Genomic DNA, 17,844 nt, shown 5'->3' with positions numbered 1-17,844 from the left:
GCAAGGTTGAAGGTAGATTCATGTTTCTGTGTGTGAACAAAATAAGTGAAACAACTTTGATTTGATTTGAATCAAACTTGGTGGATGAATAGAGGATCACCCAGGAGGTTGACCAGCAATTTTGAGAACAATTGGTCAAAAGGAAAGTTCATATGGCAAGGTCACTTAAGCAGGTTAATCTGATTTAGACTAAACCTTGTAAGATGGTGCTGGCTAAACCAAAGATAAAGAGCTTCAGTTTGTATAAAAATAGCTCAACGATCAAGGTCACAAGGAAAAATCAAAGTTTATATTTGGTGAAGGAGTTAAGGGTTAGGCAAGAATGAAACAGTTTGCTTCTGATAGTAGCCTGACGAACATTAAGGTCGCAGGGCACAGTCAGTTATGCAGCCCTTAAACCAGTTGGTAGGCATGGCGATTGCACTCCCGTGTGTTCCTTCTTGGTCTGTCTATTTATCGAATTATCTGCCACCCTATTCTGTATTGTCCCATTAGCAGCATACGGCCCCAAGTCTTGCCAATTCAGTCCAGACATTTAAATCAAGGCTGACTAAACACTCATCCCTGAGAGGCATTGTGTGAGCAAAAAACAGTAACCATTCTTCGGATATAAACGTTTAGGGGCCACGTATGGTTTCAGCGCCTTAACCCATTATTCAGCTAAACCACCAGGCGTCTGTTTAATAGTACTGCATGTTTGTCATCCAGCGCTGTAATTGATTTCCTGAGCTACAAGAAACCTGCTAGTCAGTATAAGTCCACCTGAAGGTAGCTCTGCACTGAATGAGTAGATGATGGTCGTCCTCACCTACTGTAAAAACTACTGTGCTCACCAGGGCTCGAACCTGGGACCTTCTGTGTGTTAGACAGATGTGATAGCCACTACACCATGAGCACGTAGTTACGAAAGCATGGACTGAACAGATACATTCCTCGTTAACTCCTTCACTACACATGGTTGTCTTCATTTCAACTAACTGTTTAGTATTATTTATAATAAAAAAGAAGACGATCACAGGAAAGGTTAACTCTTGACCACTAGGATTTCTCTTCCTCTGAACAATATCGCCTAGATGTAGCCGGAATAAAATGCCTGAGCGAGTCCATGCCAGCTAAGCGGTTAACCAAGACGTTTTCCAGTCCTTGGATGTTACACCTTAAATCGGCTGAGTAAAATCGTCTGGTCTGAACAAAGTACCTTACCTTTTCAGCCCTAGGACGTATTTTCACTTTACCCTTGCTACACCAGACGTTTTTATTCCGTTTTTCCAAGTAGATAAGGAGTGAGTAATGGCTGTATCTAGCCACTAAGCTCGAAAGGTTTACCCTGAACAAAGTAATGAAATCGTCTCGATATGGCAAGAATAAAAAACGACGACATGGGACTGTACTCTTGGTCGTATTGTAGGTTTCGTAGCTCCAGTAACGTAGCGATTTATTACGCCTATTGCACTTCAATTTTCTCTTGTATGTTTTTATGTCGTTTTAATATCGATGTGTCCACAGCAACGAAGGAATTAACATTTTTATCATGTTTGCATCCCTTTACTCTGCGCTCCCTCTCTTCCTTCTTGATTTCCGCCCTTCACTAGGACGACATATTTTGTATCCGGACAATATGATTAAATTATGAGAGAATTTAAACAGAGAAGTTAAACATAGCTCTCATTAACCATATTGCCACTAAAACCTTCCTTATACGAAATATTCTCACCTGAAAGTAGCAAAGATAAACATGTAAAATTACGTTGGGGATGTGCTGATCGGCGTCTCTCTCTCTCTCTCTCTCTCTCTCTCTCCGTTATCAAAATAGCTGTTTTTTTCCGATTTTAGTCAAACTTGGTGGAAGGGTCGACAGTTAGCCAAGAAGAAACACTAGAGAGAGAGAGAGAGAGAGAGAGAGAGAGAGAGAGAGAGAGAGAGAGAGAGAGAGAGAGAGCAATTAGTGAAAAATCAAGGTCACAGGATAAGGTCGTGAGAGAGAGAGAGAGAGAGAGAGAGAGAGAGAGAGAGAGAGAGAGAGAGAGAGAGAGAGAGAACAATTGGTGAAAAATCAAAGTCACAGGATAAGGTCAACTTAAACATTTTTATCCTATTTAGACCAACTTTGTGGAAGAGTTGGGGTTAATATGAAAATAATAGGAACCGAATCTGAAAGCAATCAGTCCAAGGTCAAAGTCATGGGGAAATGTCAGATGCCCAGGTCACAGTGCAAGGTCAACTCAATTTTTATCTGATTTGAACCAATTTTGATGGAAGGGCTAAAGGTCAGGAAGAACAAAGGTATCAGATTTCGAGAACAGGCAGTCAAAATTATAGTTACCAAGCAAGATCAAAGTACGACTCGTTTGTCTGTGTGTGCACAAAATAACTATAACAGTTCAAATCTGATTTGGATTAAGCCTGGTGAATGAGTTGAATATCACCGAAGAGGCTGAGTTTTAGAACAATAAGTCGAAAATCTGGGTCACATGGCAAGGTCTTTCTTTTTTTTTTCTTTTTCTTTTTTTTTTTAGCACCAAACTGTGTGGAAAGGTTTAGCTTAGAAACAGCAAAAACAGATTCTATTTTACGACCAGTAGACCAGATGGTGGACACGGATGTTGCATTGTATGAGTTTTCCTTCTTGTTATTTCTTTAATTCTCAAAAATCTCTATCGCTATTTGTAATTTTTTTGTTCCTTTACCTCTCTTTCGCACTTTCTTTTTCATCTTTCCCTCACCCATTGTCTATTTTTGTCTTCTCCACCTTGTCGCTTTTCCTCCCTCTCCCTTTCTTTAACTTTCAGCTCTCCGCCACGCCCGCCTAATTTCATCACTCTTTCTCCACTCCTTTTCCCCTCCTTCAACCTATCTCCTCTGCTTCATTTTTCATCTCAAGTTTATCCTTATCGTCTCCTACTAGCTTCCCTTTCACATTTTCTCCCTTCTTTGCCTTCCCTATCACCGTTCTTCTTCCCCTCTTCTCCACTTTGCAACTTTCCCTTCCTCTACACTCCAGCTCCCCGTCCCTCCCTTTCTTCTCATCCAATCTCCATCTCTCCGTTCCTCTCTCTCACCCCCCACACTCTTACACCACTCCTTCCCTTCTGCACTTTTTCTCTCTTCTTCTTTACGTTCGCGCTTTATCCTAATCCTTTCCTGTAACCTACGTCTCCCATTCTCCATCTATTCTTTTACTCCATTCTTCCTTTTCCCTCCCTCTCCCCTCCTTCTCCCTCCAGTCCACCAGCCCTTCCTTGCATTTCCCACATCTTTTATATTGGCATTCATTCTCACCTCCTTCTTCCCTCTCTCTCTCTCTCTCTCTCTCTCTCTCTCTCTCTCTCGACCCTTCTACTCCATACTCAGTCTCCCATCACCCCCCTTTCTCCCTGTCCCTATACCCTGCCTTCCTTCCCGCCCACCATCCCTCAACCTCTCCTTCTCCCTATGTCTCGCCTCTTCCTTTCCCTACCCCATCCCTTCCCCCTGCTTAACATATATTTCCATCCCGCGTACAGAAAGTTCCTCGGGGAGTCTTATTAGCCCCATCTGACGGCAAGATTTGGAATTAGAAGAGAGTGGGAGAATTTCTGATAACTCTCACCTTACTGATTATTCACGTAGACTTTCTTTTTCTCCTCTGTCTTTGCTACTACTGTCGCTGGTCTTCTGGTTGTCCTTGCATCTCTTTCCCATTATGGAGGGCATGCAGCACTGGTCGAATTACACAGTCCAATCCCTAATTTTTCCAACTCCCATATGTAAGACTAAACCGGTCCCCACAGTTTGTCATCCACGCACCTGATTAACCGGTCCTCGTAGCCTTTTATGTATGCACCTGGTCAAGTCTGGAACTGTCTTGCTCATTCCATTGTCCCTGATCTCCAACCACGTAAACGCACTTTGTCCAGGCATCTCTAAATGAACAGAACTTGATTTTGTTTTTCTTGTCTTACCAATTTATTGATTTGTTTATCTATAGATGGAACAAGGTGTGCAGGCTCCCAGGCTGTGGGTTTGTATTATATTATTGCATAAGAAAATGTACTGGGAGAGAGAGAGAGAGAGAGAGAGAGAGAGAGAGAGAGAGAGAGAGAGAGAGAGAGAGAGAGAGAGAGAGAGAGAGGGGGAGAGAGAGAGAGAGAGAGAGAGAGAGACAGACAGACAGAGACAAAGACAGACAGACAGAGACAAAGACAAAGACAGACAGACAGACAGACAGGCAGATAGACGGACAGAGAGAGACAGAGACAGACAGACAGACAGACAGACAGAGGGAGTGTGTGTGTGTGTGTGTGTGTGTGTGTGTGTGTGTGTGTGTGTGTGTGTGTGTGTGTGAGGTAAGTTATGGGTTCATTTCTGCGATGGAAAGAGTCCAGAGTGTTGTGCGTTGCCCGAAATAAAGTGAATGAATGCATAAATATAAATGGTCAAAAAAAAAAAGAAAAAAAAAAAAAAGAGCTGGATGTCGATAGAGCGTGAAAATGGCAGTGTGAAATGGAGGGCAGAGGGTGTCCAAGTGAGGAGAGGCCGGGGAAATACTGCATATAGGCTTGCTGAGAGGGGGGAGGAGGGGAGGAAGAGGAGGAGGGAGGAAGGGGAGAGTGGTGAGGTGGAGGAGGGGAGGGACAGATGGTGGGGATGAGAGAGAAAGAGGGAGGAAGAGGAGAGGATGGAAGGGAGAGGGAGGAGGAGTAAGGAGGGAGAGGGAGGAGGAAGGGAGGCGTAATGAGGGAGCGCGAGGAGAAAAGGGAGTGTTAAGAGACTGGGAGGGTGAAGAAGAGTGGAGGAAAGTGACGAGAAAGAAGGGAGTGGTGAGGGAGAGAAAGTGAAGAATGGTGAGGGAGAGAAAGGGGAAAGCGCGGAGAGGTGAGGGAGAGTATGAATGAAGGGGTAAGTGGTGAAGGAGAGGGAGGAGGGAGTGGAAAGCGATGAGGGAAAGGGAGGACGGGAAGGACCAATAAAAGAGTGATGGGGTGGGGCATAGGGAGAGGAAAGGGAGCGGAAATCACGGTGAAGAGAGGGAATAAGAAAAGAAAACTGATGAGGGAGAGAGAGGGAGGAAAGTGGTGAGAGAAGAGGAATGGTAGAGAAAGGAGACTGATGATGAAAAAGAGAGAGAAAGAAGAGTATAAAGGAAGAAAGCAAACTACACAAGACTAACTGTAATACGGCAGGGCATAACCAACGCAATTATTCTGAGACAAAAATAAATTATAGAAACGTAGAGGGAGCAAAAAATTGGTGAGGGAGGAGGGAAAGGAGAGGGGACGGTGAGGGAAGGATGGGACAGAGTGAAGTGGGAAGGGCAAAACGGTGCTGGGAATGGAGAGAGAGAGAGAGAGAGAGAGAGAAGAGGACAGAGGGAAAAGCAAGCGTGAACTGCGATTAGATGAAAAGGATGAGCAGAGGAAAATAGTAAGGAAAGGAGAAAGGGAAGAACGGTAAAAGGGAAGAAGTGCAAAGGATGAAAAACACTCATAATCAGTAATAATAACCGCAAAAAGCGATATTCCTGATAGGCAACATACACACTGATGTCAAAGAATAAGAAATGATGAGGCAATGGAAAAAGAAGGGATGACGAAGGAGGGAACTAACCTGGTAGAGGAGAGGGTGGGAGAGGGGACGAGAAGTGATGGAGGGAGTAGGGTAGTGGGAGAGAAATGTGGGGGAGTATGGGATAGAGGGAGAGAAGTGTAATAGAAGGAGAGAAGTGTAGGAGAATATGGAGTAAGGGTAGAGAGGGAAAGGGATTGAGACGAGAGGAAAATGAAAAGGGCTATAAGAGAGATGATGGGAGAGTGGAAAAATGAAAGGGGAAAGATAGGGGGTCGGGCGAGAGACGTGAGGATGTGAAAAGGGGAAACAAGGAGGCGATATTGTGGTAAAGAAGGAATGGCTAAAGAGAAAGACACTGAGGTAGGATAGAGAAGGGAAGGAGAGAAAAGGGTGGAATAGTGTGTCGTGCAAGAGAAACACACACACACACACACACACACACACACACACACACACACACACACACACACACACACACACACACAGAAGCAGCCACATAGATGAACAAAGAGGTAGGTAGACAAATAAACACACAGGCAGAGAGAGAGAGAGAGGAGGGGGGGGGGAGAAGGAGGGACAAAGGAACGTTTGGGTACGGAAGAGGCTGTTTAGTATCTGGACTCCCCAGTCCTCTTTTTTTCCCCTCAAACCTTTCCCCTCCCCACTTTTTTTTGCCATTTCTTTCTTACTCTCTTTCCAGCATCTAGGAGCCTTTGATTTCACTTTATTTTTCGTTCTTTTTCTTCAGCTTTCTTATGTATGTTTTCTGTCTCTTTTCTTTCTCTATTCTCTTTTCTTCGATAGTCTGTCTCTTCGTCTGCTTTAGTTCTTTTATTTTCTCCTGTTTGATTTTGCTTCTTTTATCTGGTTTCAACTTTAGCATTCATTTTTTCTTGATTATGTTTTCTGTACTACATTTTTCTCCTTTCTCCTGTTTTTCTTGCTTCTGGTTGTTTATCTTCTATCTTTTCTTCTCTTTCTTTTTCTGCTTTCTTAAAATGTTACTTTTCGCGTGGCTGCCCTCCGTCACTTATTTGCTTTCTTCATTCCCCCCCCCTCTCTCTCTCTCTCTCCTTTCTTCATACGGCATTCTAATCCTTCTCCCTTTATACCCTTCTTACTTTCCTTTAAGAATCGATATTTTTGTCTCTGTTATCATCCATCTATTTCCTGGCGCCTAACCCTGCGAGGGGAACCTTTAGGCATTTCTGTCCCTAGTCAGTTACGATGTTTTTTTTTTCCCACCACACACACACACACACACACACACACACACACACACACACACACACACACACAATCTCTCTTTATTGTTCATCTTACATCACTTTCATTTTATTTTTGTATTTTCCTCTGCACAGAGTTGCCAGCTAATAACGACAGACATAGTGTAGGTAAGAACGACAGGGCGAGGTCACTTTGTATAGTAATGTATTATTTCAGTATATTCTGTGGTTTCTTCCTTTTTGTACAGGCTGGCTTGTAATGACGAGAGACACAGTGAGAGAGAGAAAAAGTTAGTGCATCCGCTTGCAGCATTCATATTGCGGATACTTCTGTAGGTTTTTTAAATTTCTTATTTTATTTCTGTCTGTACAGGTTGTCAGGTAGCAGAGGGAAGCCGTACACAGAGAAAAGGAAAAATGAATAAGGTATTTAGTTACCATCATTCGTATTACTGTATTTCTTCTTTTTATGTTTTTATGTATTTTCTCCGCTGTACAGGCCGCCAACTAACCAACACAGACACATACACTGAAAAGTAGAGAGGGATGGGGTGGGTCATTGTGGGTTGTATTACGAGTAGTTCTTTATATTCAGTACTTTTTCTTCTTTGTAGAGATTGTAAGATAACGACGAGAGATACAGTGAAGGGGAAAAAACTTTGAGTCATTTTTCCGTTATCATGCGTATTATTTCTTTCTTTTTTTATGCTCTGTACTTCTTTTTCTACTGGCTGTCTGCTGTCAGGCAGCAGCCAGAGACATAGCGAGTAGAAGACAGCCAGATCATCAGTCATATATATATATATATATATATATATATATATATATATATATATTCCACACTGCAATTTGTTTTCTTCAGCAGCACGCTTCTTAAATAAAGATTAGAAGCAGTCATCTGGATGTATCTTTCTTATTACTTCTTACTTTTATTACGGAAAGGATTTTCTGTACAGGTTGTTATTGCCGACGAGACACACATACACACACGCGGGGAGAGACAGAGTGGGGTCATTGTGGATCGTATTATGGCGCCATATTTCAGGGGGACACATGCGAGGTTATGATATACGATCAGATAGCCCCGACTCCATGGGGTCTGCGTCACTGCTATGGCCATATTCCCCTGGGATTGCCAGTTTTCCTAGAGCCACTTCTTTTACGATTTTATTTTTCCACGTGACACTTTAAACTGTTCTTGAATGGTATTTACATCATTTATTTATGTACAAAGATTGCATTACTATCAGACACGAAAATATAACCGTACTACATCCACAAATTGCTAAGGAAGAGGCACAGGAAGTACTGTATGCAAACCCCAATAGAAATTGTTTATTAATTTAATTCTGTTATCATTCACATTCTCAACCCCCTACTAGCCATAACGTCCAGATTATCTTAAACTAGCACCAAACGAATTTTTTCCACCTTGGAAGGGTTTATAATCACGCAAGGGTTAAAGAAGGCTAGATTTTTTTTTATATAATGAATGGAGGAAGGAAAAACAAAGGGGAAAAAAAATTAGTCCATGTGCCTAAAGGCATCCTCCATTCATAAAATATTAATAACAATTGGATTTAAATTCGAGTGGATTAAACGTGTGTTGGAAGCAACTCCCAGAAAGTGAATTCCAGAGAGTTGTAGTTCTGGGGATAAATGAACTTTGATAAGCAGAGGTTCTGCATTGAGGGAGAGAGAGTGAGTTCATGGGCGCTCCCAGCTGCCCGAGTATTTCGGGAGAAAATGTAAAGGGGAGGCACAATTGAAGCCAGTTCGTTAGAGCACTTACGGTAAAAATATCGATAAAATAATACTAAAGAAGCAATATCTCTACGTAGAGATAATGGAGGAAGGTCCTGCGTTATGGCAGGATTATTGATTAATCTAATGGCTTTATTTTGAATTTTGTCCAACTGCCTCAATGCAACCGCTCCACATCCAATCCACAGTGGTGAACAGTATTCGATCTGAGAACGCACATGACTTTAGCATATTGTGGCCATCTGCTCGTCAGTGAAGAACTCACGAACTCTGTATATAAGTCCCAGTTTTTTAGATGCATTTTTAGCAAGGGATTTAACATAAGCTGTCTAGCTTAGGTTGGGGTTTAGAGTAACACCTGGGATATCAATTGTAGTAGGTATGGGAATACTGACATCATTTAAAATTATTTGAGAGTCTGAGGGATTCTTTCTGCTGGAGAAATTAATGTATTTAGTTTTCTGAGCATTAAATGAGACCAGATTTTTTTGTCCCCATTGATTAATTTTAGAAAGGTCCTGGTTCAGAGAAATTGATGTGTTTATTTGGGAATTTATAATATCAAATTGTGTAAAGGAGGTACTAAATGTGAAAGAACTATGAAGGGTCGAGTCATCAGCATAAGAGTGTATTGGGTTGTGCGTGACGGATAAGAGGTCATTAATATGAATGAGAAAGAGGGTTGGCACCAAAACTGATGCCTGAGGTACGCCAGTATTTATGGAATGAAACTGAGAATAAATTTCATATACCATGACCCGTATTTTTCTACTATGAAGGTAAGACGACATTAGAGGAACCAGTGATGCAAGGCCATAGTGTGACATCTTAGACAATAAGGCCTGGTGCCATACTCTGTCAAATGCTTTTGAAATATCAAGTGCTACTGTGTGTGTTTCACCATGTTGGTCTATTGTTTTGTTAAGCTCATGGGTAAGAAGGCAAAGAATATCTACATTTTAACGATTTTGTCTAAATCCATACTGCCGATTATTGATTAATTTATTGATTTCTAGTTGCTTGACTATGTGTTTGTTAAACAGTGTTTCAAAAACTTTACCGAGAACGGAAGTTATTGCAATTGGTCTATAGTTTGATGGATCAAAGGTTGCCCCCTTTTTAGGAACAGGATGGATATTTGCTTCCTTCCAAAAGGCTGGAAAAATTGAGGTACGGATGCAAAAGCGGAAAAATTTTGCTAATACAGGAGCCCAAACTGAGGAGCAATTTTTAAGTACTACTGAAGGAATTTCATCTGGACCAGTAGCTTTGTCTGCTGAGAGATTCTGTAATACAGCTTGTACGTATCTAGTGTGAATCATGAAAGTTGGTATTTGAGAGGAATCAAAATCAAGTACAGGAATATTGTGATTTTCTGTATTTAGGGTTGAGTTTGTTGAAAAAATGTCAACAAGAAGGTTAGCTTTTCCACGTGGGTCACTTACTAGATTTAGATTTCCATTGGAGGACTGTAACGGTGGAATAGAAGAGGTGGTAATGAAGCTAGTTTTGAATGAATAAGGGTTGACCAGAACAGTTTGTTATCATTTGGATTGTTTAGTAGTTTGTTAGCTTGTCTATGTAGAATATTTGATTTAGAAAGATTGATAATAGTTTTGGCATGGTGTCTGATGTTTTTATAATACTTAAAGGCTTCTTTGGTTTTGGTCCTTGTATAAATGTTATAGGCTATTGTTTTATGTTCTGTTACTCTAGCACAATTGTGGTCAAACTATTTAGGAGAATTACATCTTTTTCTGCTGGTCAAACTATTTAGGAGAATTACATCTTTTTCTGCAAGTATGATGGGAAATGAATGTTTCCATGACGACTTTAATATAATCCTGCATGTGGCCCAATGTGGAATTTGCATCTTGGGAGAAGAAGGAGGTCCAAGGAACGTCCATGAGAAAATTTTGAAGTCCCTCCCAGTCTGCCCTGTCGTAGTGCCATTTAGTCATCACGACAGGTTCAGAGCAGAAAGGTGTGGTAGGTGTTAAACTGATGGCTTGAATCAGACAATGATCAGAGGATCACTGGGGGGACTTCACTTCGACATTATAATTATCTGAATTGGTTGTTAGAAACAAGTCCAATAGGTGGGGATTTTGATCGGGGTTGTCTGGTACACGGGTGCGTTGACTGACTAACTGGGTGAGATTAAATGAGTCTACAAATAGCTCACATTCAAGACCAGAGTCATCAGTTCTGGCTGAATAAGTGAGCCATTCGACATTATGGACATTAAAATCACCCAGAATAGTAATTTCTGATGCAGTATTAATGCTGAGGACACTTAGTTGTGAAAACAGAGTCAAATAAACTCGGCTCTGGAAGGACATTAGGGGAACGATAAACAGAACAGAAATACTTAATTTTACCAAAACCCACCTAATATGAGTATTTTTTTTTTCTTAACTTAAGAAAAAATATACTGTTCGCCAATGCTGAGTGAAATAAGAGTTATCCGACTGAAAGTGTTACGCTGTGTCATGTTTAACTTGGTTGCTGTTTTACCCTTTCCAAACGATATATACATATATATTTTTTCTCAGGTTGAGAGATGTGTGTGTGTGTGTGTGTGTGTGTGTGTGTGTGTGTGTGTGTGTGTGTGTGTGTGGTCTCTTATCTTTATGTCCTCATAATATGCCATGTCTTTTTTTTTTTTCTTTTCATTTTTTTAAAATAATCCATTCAGTATGATCAGTATATTTCTGTTTTATTTTAGTCCAGGTAACCTACGATGAATTTATTCAACTTAAAAGATCTTTCCTCTTGCAGGGCTTAGACATAACTTCATTAACATTTTCTCTACGATAGCTCTAGGTTACACGTATTTATGCAGAAATAGCAGGAGTAAAGTAAAAGAAAAGAATATAACCAAAGTGAACGGGTTAATCTTACGTGTACATTTTTTTACATAGTCATTTTATAACCCGCAGTGTTCCCTAACAACATCACTCGATTGACTTAGTATGTCTGTCGAAATGGGTTTAGTCAACAGTTTCTCTGCCTCAACTCGAAACTACAATCAAAACAAAATGCCCTCACCATGCACCGCCACAAATCACCACCACAGCCACATTCCACCACACACACACACACACACACACACACACACACACACACACACACACACACACACACACACATCAAAACTACGCGCCACAATCACCACGGACACACACACACACACACACACACACACACACACACACACACACACACACACACACATACATACACATCACAACTACGCACCACAATCACCACGGCCACACACCATCACAACCACACACACACCACCACATCACCAACACACCACCATCCCACCACCACAACCAATACCACACCCCATCACCACTGTCACATACCAATGTTGCGTTCACACACCACCACCACAACCACATACAACCACCCTGCATACACCACCACCACATTCACTACCAAAACCACACATCATCACAACAGCCAAACACCAACACCACGACCACAGTCACATACAACCATCCCACACACACTCCACCACAGCCACACAGCACCACCACAACCACACATAAGACTCCTGCACTCACCACCATCCCAGAAGCATACCAAAACAATCCACCCCATTTTGAACACAAGCTACCACCACCACAACCATCATCACCATAACCATAGGCCGCCATCACGTCCCACCACAACCCAGCACCCAGCCATCCCTTCCCTCGACTTGTGGCGACGAGGGAGAGAATCATCAGCAATTAATTAAAGTATGCTAACGAGAACAGGACTTACGCTCCAGTAACCTCGCACGCATAAATTTGACAGTCGCTTGATCAGGGAGGTGGCCGTTAGTGGGAGAAATCGGCAGGCTATTATAAAATTAGATTACCAGCGGTTCGGACTTGTTAGGGGGACTTTTCACTTATTTTTAGGGAGGTGAGAGGTTTAGGGGAGGTGCGAGGGAGAGGAAAGGTGGAGCAGAAAAAGAGAAGGGGGGAGAGGGGGAGTGAGGAGGAGAGGAAAAGAGGGTTGGCTAGAGAGACTTTTGACTTGCTTTTTGGGAGGTAAGGAGGTTGGGGGAGGTGGAGAGGAAGAGGAATGGTGGGAAAGAAAAAGAAAAGGAAGAGAGGGACAGCTGAAGAGACGGACAGAGAAAGAGGGCTGGTGAGTGAAGGAATCTCGTACACTTATGGGTGAGGGGAACATGAGAGGGGCGCGTGGAGAGAGAGCAAAAAGGAAGAAGAAAACTGGAGTAGAGAACTGAGGATAAATTAAGGAAATGTCGAATATTTAAGTTTCGGTTGAAATCTTGCCCTATAACGACAGCGATTTCAGACTGTTTAACATTGCTGTATGGAATTATCGTTCTTCCAATGTAACGATGCTGACGTAGATTACTAAGCTCGTCCAAAATCTGCATCGGCTGTCCATGAAAATGAGTGCATCAAGACATGCATTAAACCAAATAGGCTTTATGCATTCGTGAATGTTTAGTAAATATGAAGATGTGAGTGAGGTAGCCTACTCGACCTCACTAATTAATGCATAATATAAAAGTCAGTGGGTGATACTCTTCCCTCACCATACTATTTAGACACATTAATACTCGTTCACAAGTGAATACACAAGCCTGTCTCTCTTCGTTTGAGTATATATTAATGAAGAATATTCTATACGAGGATATTTCTAATTAAATTCACGCATATAGATCCACATGGGTTGCATTACTGTACCATGCACATTGATTTTTTTTTTTTGTACAGAATTAAGCTGCTTATAAAACGGATATGTATAACAGTGTGTGTGTGTGTGTGTGTGTGTGTGTGTGTGTGTGTGTGTGTGTGTGTGTGTGTGTGTGTGTGTGTGTGTGTGTGTGTGTGTGTGTGTGTGTGTGTGTAGACGAGTATGTGCGCAGCTGTAGTACCGTACACGCTGGTAAGAGGTAGGTATGTGGTTGGTAAGGTGTAAATAAGTAAGTAGGGTTGGTTTGTGGTGGTCTGACACATTGTGATCAAGGGGGCGGCTGTGGCGGTGGTGGTGGTGTAAACACAGGAGGTGAAGGCGGCCGATCTCACACTGACTAAACATTTACTGCTGGCCCACTCCTCCGGTCCTCCCACGCGTACACACACTCACTCCCCCCTCCCACCACACCCACACCCATACACACACTCTCTCCCCACTCCAACCGCACCCACACTCATACACACACTCTCTCCTACCACACCTCATATCCAAACATACACTCACTCTTCCTTCCTACCACATCCATACACATACTCCCTCCCACCACACCTACTGTACATTCATGCCCAAGCTCACTCCACCCTCCCACAGCCCCACACCCATACCCACACCCATATACACACTTTCTCAAACCACACTCACACACACACACACACACACACACACACACACACACACACACACACACACACACACACACACACACACACACACACACACACACACACACACACACACTTTCACACCACACCCATATATATACACACACTCTCTCTCACCTCCTAACACATCCATACCAATATAGACATTCACTCTCTTCTCTCTCCCAGCTCACTTCATACAATCACTCCCTCTTTCCACCACAACGCCCCGCGCGCGCGCGCACACACACACACACACACACACACACACACACACACACACACACACACACACACACACACACACACACACACTTCATCCAGCAATATACCGCAGCAAAGTAAGGCATTTCAACACCAACCTCAAAATAACCTCTCCTCTGGATGCTTACCTATACTCCGCCTATTGTTAACCATCATCTAACCAAAGCAACTAGGTCAAACCCCAATAGGTAAATTTAACCTAACCTAACCTCAACTAACCTTGCCTAATTTCAGCTAAGTCAGCCTAACCCTCACAAACGAATCAAACCCAGGACAGCCTAATGCAACTAGACCTCACCCTATCAGGCGGGCATATGCCTAGACCACACACCACACCCCAGACACACCGCACCCCAGACACACCACACTCCAGACACACCACACTCCAGACACACCACACCCCAAACACACCACACCCCAAACTCACCACACCCCAAACTCACCGCACCCCAAACTCACCACACCCCAAACGCACGATGTCCGAAATACACCACACCCCAAACACACCACAACCCAAACACACCGCACCCCAAACTCACCGCACCCCAAACACACCACACCCCAAACATACCGCACCCCAAACATACCGCACCCCAAACATACCGCACCCCAAACATACCGCACCCCAAACACACCGCACCCCAAACACACCACACCCCAAACACTCCACACCCCAAACACACCACACCCCAAACACACCACACCCCAAACACACCACACCCCAAACACACCACACCCCAAACACACCACACCCCAAACACACCACACCCCAAACACACCACACCCCAAACACACCACACCCCAAACACTCCACACCCCAAACACACCACACCCCAAACACACCACACCCCAAACACACCACACCCCAAACACACCACACCCCAAACACACCACACCCCAAACACTCCACACCCCAAACACACCACACCCCACGCCCATTACACTCCACACACCATACCCATTACACACCACACACACTGGACACCACACCTACTACACACCACACCCACTACACATCACACACCATACCCACTACAAACCACATACTATTCCCACTACACACTACACGCCATACCCACCACATACCACACGCACCACACACCACACCCACCACATTCCACACTCACAACACACTACACTCACCACACATCTCACCCACCACAAACCACACCATCTCTTCCTTCAATAGTCAGAATAAATAGGGAATGTTATCGAAGAAGGATGGTCCTTACCCTTTTTAGCCATGAAATGCCATAATAACCATAGCCCTGTTGATGCCAGATGATTTTGTTCTGCACCCCAGTAACGATTTTCTTTTTTTTTTCTGCAGCCTCCAGACGGTGTAATTCACTCTTTAGAAGTTTAGTTCAATGAAGAGAATAGAAACCCCATTCCGCTTCTCCACTGTGAATGTTCTCCTCAAAGCGAAGTATAATGATTAGGGAGTGATAAGAATTTGGCCAAAAATTCATCCTGTGACTCAAAATACCAAGTCTCGTCAGACCTCTCATCTTCAGAAAGTTTCTACGAAGCTGCACAGAATCGTCTGGTGGTAGCTAGAACGAAACAAGAATAACGTTTCCTTACTGTAGTGGATGATTGAGCGAATACTCAAAAGTAGTTAACAAGTCTTACTGTACCGGGATTGTGGTCCAGTTTTTCGTCATCATCGTCATCATCATCACCATCATCATCATAATCATCACCATTATCATATTTACCCTTTTTTCCACCGAATGTGAGAACAAAAAACTCATCCCTCTTTAGTCAGAGACGAAATGTAGAGCAGAGATTTCTTTTCCACGTAGGTACCTGGAGCAGAAAGACAAAGGACAATATTGATAGTCGCACCCATCCTAACTGTGTCCACCGACCTAACACATTCCAAATGGTGTCCTTTGTCTCTGGACACTCCCTTCGGACAACACTCCAGCCAGACCCAAGCCATGCACCAGATTCACACCACACGCACCTCAGACACACTCCAAGTACACTCCATGTGCACAACAAACACACCGTCACCGCCCACTACCCTTCAGCACACCCTTATGAGGCCTGGAACTCAGAGGGTATGACAAAAAAAGGATGGAAGAGAAAGTGTGTCGCTCATAAAACTCTACAGTTGAATCTTGCCAGATTTCATCTTTCAGAAAAGTATAACGACTCAGTGGATGTGTGAAACAATTATAAACACACTTGATTTTGCCTCCCACCCCCATGGGTACTGCAAAAATGCAAATTAAGGGTTACCAAGCAGCAGTGTGTGAGCTTTTGAGGTACGCAATGAAGAGGAGCTAGGAGGTTCTACATAAAAAAAAAAATGATATATATATTAAATCCACTCTTTCCATTTTACCCTTATATCTTTTTTTTTGGAAGAAGGAACCAAAGGCCATGAGCCCGCAATAACAGTTCCCTCCAAGAGAAAAACAAAATACAATAGAGAGTCAAATTCAAGATCCGATCATTTCGAGATGCCTGGACACACTGCGTTTGAAAGACTGGAGATCATAGGCAGCAGGAAATACAGACAGAGGGAGACAGTTCCAGAGTTGACCAGTTGCATAAATGAAAGACTGGGAGTAACGGTTAACTCTTCCATTAGAGAGTTGGACAGAATAGGGATGAGAGTTTGCTGCTAGACGGGTGCAGCTGTGGAGGGGTTTTTCGAAATAGAGGGAGTTGATATAGCCTCCACTGACTTCTTGAGTATCAGAGGCGTTTTTTCCACTTCACAGAGTGGGTGAGGAATGATATTTTTCCATGATGGAGGAGTAAGAGAAGGGGGAGGTGTTTCTCAGAGAATGAGTTTGTTGGCAACCAGGGGCGTCCAGAAGCTCCTAGAAATACGATTTTTGTACAGTGGCATACCTCCACTAGAACTACTTCTTAGACAGGTTGGGACACTATAGTCGCGGCGCACGACTCTGAGGTTGTCATTATCGTACTCTGGCAACCTGCCATTCAAAAGTGCGTCCGAATTCGTATCATATTATACAAGAATCATATTATTGTGCACGAATATATTATACACAAATATTATTATACACAAACATATACACGAATCACATGCGTCTCATATTATACACGAAATCAGACGCACTTTTGAATAGTAGGTTGCTAGGGTACGATAATAACAACCTCAGAGCCGCGCGCCGCGACTGTAGTGAACTAACTGCCCACCACGGGTACAGCAGCCTCCTGGGGACCAGGTGAATGCTGTTATGTAAGGCTATTAGTTTTGTCTATACAGGAAAGAGAAATTCTGCACAGTGGTGAACCTCCACCCAGGTCAGGTTTTAGGTCGCCTCCAAGGTGGGGCTGTTTATACGGGTCCCAGCAACGTCAATGTGCGCTTTTTTTTTTTCTTTTTTTTTTTTAAATACCTAAGAACACGAAATTTGGCACTGTGATACACTTTCACCCAGACGAAGGCTTTAGGAAGAGAGGGAGATGCTTACATGAAGGAGTATTAGTGCCTTCTCTAACAAATAGGAATGAGGCGATGATGTGCCATGAAATGAAAAGTCAAGAGTAAGAGCTGAAGAGAAGAAAATTGTTGGCGAATGTGTGGGAAGTGCGAAGGGTGGATATGATATGGAATAATGTAATTCATGAAAGTCAGTGGACCCCTGAGATGAATGGAGTGTGCTTAGCTATTATGGAATGTG

The 17,844-nt window shown here is 43.1% G+C and overlaps 1 non-coding gene across 1 annotated transcript; it reads right to left on the bottom strand.

Moving 5' to 3' along the window:
• Positions 1-824: 824 nt before the first annotated feature.
• On the bottom strand, positions 825-897 carry TRNAV-AAC (transfer RNA valine (anticodon AAC)). Its single transcript has one exon. It is a non-coding gene; the product is annotated as a tRNA-Val (tRNA).
• Between the last annotated feature and the right edge of the window lie 16,947 nt (positions 898-17,844).

Source organism: Coenobita brevimanus, chromosome 23 (genome assembly GCF_032717465.1).
Source record: "Coenobita brevimanus isolate Jiangsu-jjx chromosome 23, ASM3271746v2, whole genome shotgun sequence".
NCBI lineage: Eukaryota > Metazoa > Arthropoda > Malacostraca > Decapoda > Coenobitidae > Coenobita > Coenobita brevimanus.
This window is presented reverse-complemented; position numbering and strand designations above follow the sequence as displayed.